Raw genomic sequence first — 5,823 nt, forward strand, 5'->3', positions numbered from 1 at the left:
CCTGGTGAAAAATCAAATTAATGACAAAGTCAAGGCAGGAATTTTCTCAAAACACAAGACAAAAGAAAAGTAAGAAAGAAATAGTATATTTATTTTTTGAAAGTTAAGAGATGTAGAGAATAGATGTAAGAGATTGATGGATAAGAGAGAGTCAAAGAAATAATAAGGAAATATAATTTTTTAAAATCCCTAATCTGAAGAAAGTTTTGAGTTCTCATATAGAGTCAGTGAAAGCTTAAATTATTATTGAAGAAGACACTTAGTAACATTGTGGTGACATTTGTTACTTCTCAACAACAAATGGAAAATTCCATAAGCTGAGAGAAAAATTAAAATTTCCAGTATTCTAGAAAACATTCCAAGATGCCTACAATGTATTTAAGAAAAATATTTTGAACTTATTCAAATTATATTCAAATGTAAAAGCAAAAGAAATACATTTTCAGAAGTTCAAAAAAAGAGGAGGCTTAAAATTAATTCCTTCTCCTTGATTAATTATTAAAGTATGTGCTCCAGAAAAAAAAGAAAAAAAAAAAAAAAGACTGAGTCCAAGAAAGAAGAGAACAAAAGAACATATTAACAGTAAAATACATAATACATAATTAACTCTAAATTATATAGATAGTTCAGTTATGAAATTTATAAAATGGAAAAAAAATCAGTTTAAAACATCAGACAGCCGCGCACGCAGAGGAGCCACGCTGAGAGCTGGGCCGGGCGGTGGGCACTTGAGAGGGGCGGCGGGCGGGCGGCTTCCGCCCGGCCCAGGGCGCTACGCCTGAGCGCCCGCCTCCCTGTAGGCCTGGCCCAAGGTCTGGCAGCCAGCAACAGAGCCGGGCACCCACGGCCCGAGCGCCCCCGGCAGCATCATGCCTGCGCTGCTGGAGCGCCCCAAGCTTTCCAAAGCCATGGCCAGGGCGTTGCACCGGCACATCATGATGGAGCGGGAGCGCAAGAGACAGGAGGAGGAAGAGGTGGACAAGATGAGGGAACAGAAGATGAAGGAAGAGCAGGAGAGAAGGAAGATAAAGGAGATGGAAGAGAGAATGTCACTAGAGGAAACCAAGGAACAAATCCTGAAGTTGCAGGAGAAGCTTTTAGCCCTACAGGAAGAGAAACATCAGCTTTTCCTGCAGCTCAAGAAAGGTTTACATGAGGAGGAAAAACGGAGGCGAAAAGAGCAGAGTGACCTGACCACTCTGACATCAGCGGCATACCAGCAAGGCTTGACCGTTCACACTGGAACTCACCTCCACAGCATGCAGGGGAGCCCTGGAGGACATAATCGCCCAGGCACCCTTATGGCAGCAGACAGAGCCAAACAGATGTTTGGACCCCAAGTGCTTACAACCCGGCACTACGTAGGCTCAGCAGCTGCTTTCGCAGGGACCCCAGAGCATGGGCAATTCCAAGGAACCCCGGGCGGCGCCTATGGGACTGCTCAGCCCCCACCTCACTATGGACCCACACAGCCTGCCTACAGTCCTAGTCAGCAGCTCAGAGTACAGTACCTGTCTCAGCCACAGCATCAGCCCTATGCCGTGCCAGCCACTTTCAGCCCACCCAGACAGGGTTCCTCCAGCCTGGTGGTGCCCCGTCCTTGCAAAAACAAATGGAACACGCTAACCAACAGACAGGCTTCTCTGACTCATCCTCCCTGCGCCCCATGCATCCCCAAGCTCTGCATCCAGCCCCTGGACTCCTGGCCTCACCCCAGCTCCCTGTGCAGATGCAACCAGCAGGAAAGTCAGGCTTTGCAACCACCAGTCAGCCTGGCCCTCGGCTCCCCTTCATCCAGCACAGCCAGAACCCACGATTCTACCACAAGTGACCATCAGATTTGATCTTCAACCTTGCCCCCAGCCCCTGCCGTGGGGGAGGATCCCTGGTATGTCCTAGTCCCAGGCCAATAAAATCTACCTGCCACTGAAAAAAAAAAAACAAAAAAAGAAACAGCAGACTGACCAAACATGCTGTGTCTCTCATTTCTCCAGACAACTCGCTAAGATTGTAATAAATAAAAATAAAAGGCATCATCAGTACACAAGGAAAAGAGAATGGAAATAGGTGCATCTACATATTGGAGAATTTAACAAAATTTTTAAAGGTTAAAAGCAAATAAAGGAATAGGAATATTTACAGTGGTAGAGGAATTCACAGACTAGAGTACATGCTGTGGAGGATATACAAAGGAAAGAACTTACAGTAGTAGCCTTGAAAAAATTCCACATTTCAGATTTCAGAAATTCTGTATAGAAGAAGGCTGAAAAGTGGTGACAGGCTGAAATCATAGGGGCTCATTTAGAAGTCAGTATACAACAGTCTAATCCTCTCACTTCAGCCAGCTGTTACCCTGGTTCTCTCTTTAGGTACAAAATCAGAGGTATATTCTGAGGGAAATTTATTAGCAAAAACTCAGGACTCTAAGAAAACTTGAAAATTGGAGATTAAGCATAAGTATATATAATATGCAGTTAGATTTCAACTTCTCTATCACATACAAAATGCCAGCAACTGGGCATTTATATCACAGATGCAGATCAATTATTGATTTTTCCCTCCCCATTTGAATAGCCTTAGGAAAAAGCAACTTAGCCTAAAGGCATTTGGTGATTCTGTAGAAAATGGACAACTTCCAGTCTCAACATTCTAAAGGTGAGCCCACAAGCAGAAAAATCCCTGTCGTGTGCATTAAACTTCCAGTTAGCTTTTTAAATGTGTGCTCTTAGATATGATTTTTTTCTATTAGAAAAAGTTATCAACCTAGGAATAGATAGAAAATTCCTTAACTAACAAGAACTTAACTTACAACAAATAGCAAAATCTTTTGGAACATTGCAACCAAACCACTACAAAAAAAAAATTGGATTTATAATATTGAAAAGAAAAGGATTTAACTCACATTTGTATGTGATATTTTGTTTTTCTATAAGTTTCCAAATAGTCCACAAAATAGCTATTAGAGATATAGACAATGTAGTAAAGCAGTTGAGTTAAAAAAGAATAAGAAAAATAAACTGGTATATAGGTATATGCCAGAAATAATCAAGAAGAAAATATATTTTTAAAAAAATTAGTATGACCTATTGCTATATCAACTATTAAAAATAACATCAGTCTAAGAATAAACAAGTGCTAGAGAATATGGCTGGTGGAGTAGGTATGGATGGTTTGAGGAGGAAAACCAAGATGTGAATGAACTTCTAAAGCACTGCAAAGTGAATGGACCAGGGAGATATTTTATGATTGTGCAGCAACATTAAGAGCACACCTGGCATTGTGGTCATAAATTTAAAATGCGGTCCATCAGCATGCTTTAGTACTTTTAAGAAGCCATACTTATTTGCATTGATACAGGTGCAGAGTTGGAAGAGAGCTGGATTTACCTGAGTTGTGATTTTGTCAAGTGAATTGTAAAATTGAGAATAAGGGCAATGGAGTAAATAATACATTTAAACAAGTTAATAAAATAATTGACCACAGAATTGAAGTTGGATAAGGAGAGAAGAAAGGACATCAAGAAATACACTGGAGAACAGAAAAGATATCAAGACAAATAGATTGGAGGTCTCATTTGAGTAAAAGGATTGTTGAAATTGGAGTAATAGAAGGATATACATGTTACTATATATAAAATAGATATAATCAGCGAAGACCTACTGTATAGCACAGGGAACTCTACTTAATATTCTGTAACAGCATACATGGGAAAAGAATCTGAAAAAGAATGGATATATGTATAACTGAATCACTTTGCTGTACACCTGAAACTAACACAACATTGTAAATCAACTATACCCCAATATAAAATAAAAAAAAATTAAAAAACAAATTTTAAAAAAATAGAAAAGTGAGTTGAAAAGTGAGGTTGTGTAAAAAATTGAAATTACAGATTGGTTGAAATTTGGAGTAATGATAAGATCTGAGTGTGACTTAGGTAGAATGGTGGACAAGATAATTAGAAAATAGGAGATCAAGTAACTGAGAAGTATTAACATTGCAAATGTTACCTATGTACATACTGAAATCAATAAGAATTATGATAGGTCAAGGAGAGGAGGTAGGTAAATTATACCAATAATGAGGAATAATGGGTAACATAATCTAAAAGGCTTGAGATTTTAAGCTGAAGGTTTGTAAGGAAAAAAGAGGAAGAGAGGTCTGAAATGACAGACCTCTAGGCTCAGTGGTAAAAGGGAAAGAAATAAAATAGATGGAAATAAACAACTACCACTTAGGAGCGCTGCAGGGAAAGCAATACCCCCGGAAAGTTCCAGGTTTATGATGGCACAAGAAGAGACAGGAACCAATCAAGGAAGAGATTGAAGATATAGAGGAGTTCACTGGTGATAAATAGTGAATTCCATTGGTTTCAGTGGAGAAGCTGAGGAGTTGAGGATGAGTGGAAGATGGATGACAAGGAAATGTACAGATCATATATAGTTCTAAGCATAGGAAATAAGGTGTCTGAGGCTGTGATAACATAAAATGGCAATAAAGGAGAAATAGCAAAATTACACGATTTCTGGTATTCTCAAGGAAGATGGTGTTAATGAGGGTAAAACTGTAGGGAGGTGGGAATGGCGGTTGTGGGGCTCTCTCATGATCCCTGCCAATATTGGGCTGAGTGTCTGAGAGAGTGGGATGTTAGTCCCAGTGCCTGTCAGAGATGAACAAAATGTACTTGGAGCTTGGTGCACCCCCCTCCCAACCAAGATGATGAAATGGAGTTATCCTAGGGGAAGCCAAGTGTTACACTTGACCTTAGACAATAAGGGTAGAAGTGATGGGGGCTGAGGTCTCAATTTGGGGGCTCACTCTTGACGAAGTACTATATAGGGCTCATTAAAGCTGAGTGCCCAGGACCCCTGCTTGAGCTCTGTTTATGGAGTTGAGGACTTCTAATAGCTGGGGAATTTCCTGCCTCCCCGCTAAGAAATCTGAAGAAAAACAGATTCTCTCCTTGCCTGGTATCTAGAATTTGGTCAAATGATATGTACAGCCTTTCAGACACTCTCACCAGGGACTTTGAAGAGTGGAGTAGTGATGCAAAGACTCAAGGTCAAGTGGAATTCATCCACAAAGTCAAGAATATGGCAATGAGTGTTCAGGGCAGTCAATTTTGACAGTGGGAAATGCATGACCAGTGGTGACAGTTCCTGGATCAGCTTCCTGAGCAGACTTGGAGCTTGGTTGTGCTTGACCTCTCCTGGTTCCTACTTAAGCTGCATGCACAAAACTTCCAGTATCAGCACTTGCCACAAACCCTTCTTATAAATCCCTCTTCTGCCTAAATAAACCAAATTAAGCTTCTGATATTTTCAGCCAAGAATACAACTAGTACCCCTGCATATGAACAAGATACAGCTGGTGTCCTAGCTATTCACTTGTATTGAAGAATCTCACTCCAGTCCTTTCCACAAGGAAAGACAGCATGTATTCTTATTTTTAGAGATCTTAGTGTTTCCATCACAGTGTTTCTGACAGAGTTTACTAATAGCCTGGCATTCTCTTCTACCCCTAGCACTGGGTACACCATATTTGGCAGTTATTTCTTAAAATTACTAATTATTGGATGGAGTAGTGTCTATAAAAAACTGAATTCAGTGAAAGCTCCACATATTATAAGTGCTTATGATACTACTGACAAATAAAAAGCCTGATGATCCTTACACCTGAGGAGTAAGATTTAGTTCTCCCCTTTTTCCTCCACTTGGTAGTTTTCTTCAATTCCATTCTTTTAAGGAAGAGAAATTTAACTTTAATGTCATTGCTTATGTTACCACACACTGAATTCATATAAAGCAGGAAGAAGAAATGGAA

General features: G+C 40.0%; 1 pseudogene; it reads left to right on the plus strand.

Moving 5' to 3' along the window:
- The first annotated feature begins 863 nt into the window (after positions 1-863).
- Positions 864-1,899, plus strand: LOC114889286 (annotated as a pseudogene).
- The last annotated feature ends 3,924 nt before the right edge of the window (positions 1,900-5,823 follow it).

This window comes from Monodon monoceros, unplaced genomic scaffold, assembly GCF_005190385.1.
Source record: "Monodon monoceros isolate NGI ecotype Baffin Bay Population unplaced genomic scaffold, NGI_Narwhal_1 Super_Scaffold_9, whole genome shotgun sequence".
NCBI lineage: Eukaryota > Metazoa > Chordata > Mammalia > Artiodactyla > Monodontidae > Monodon > Monodon monoceros.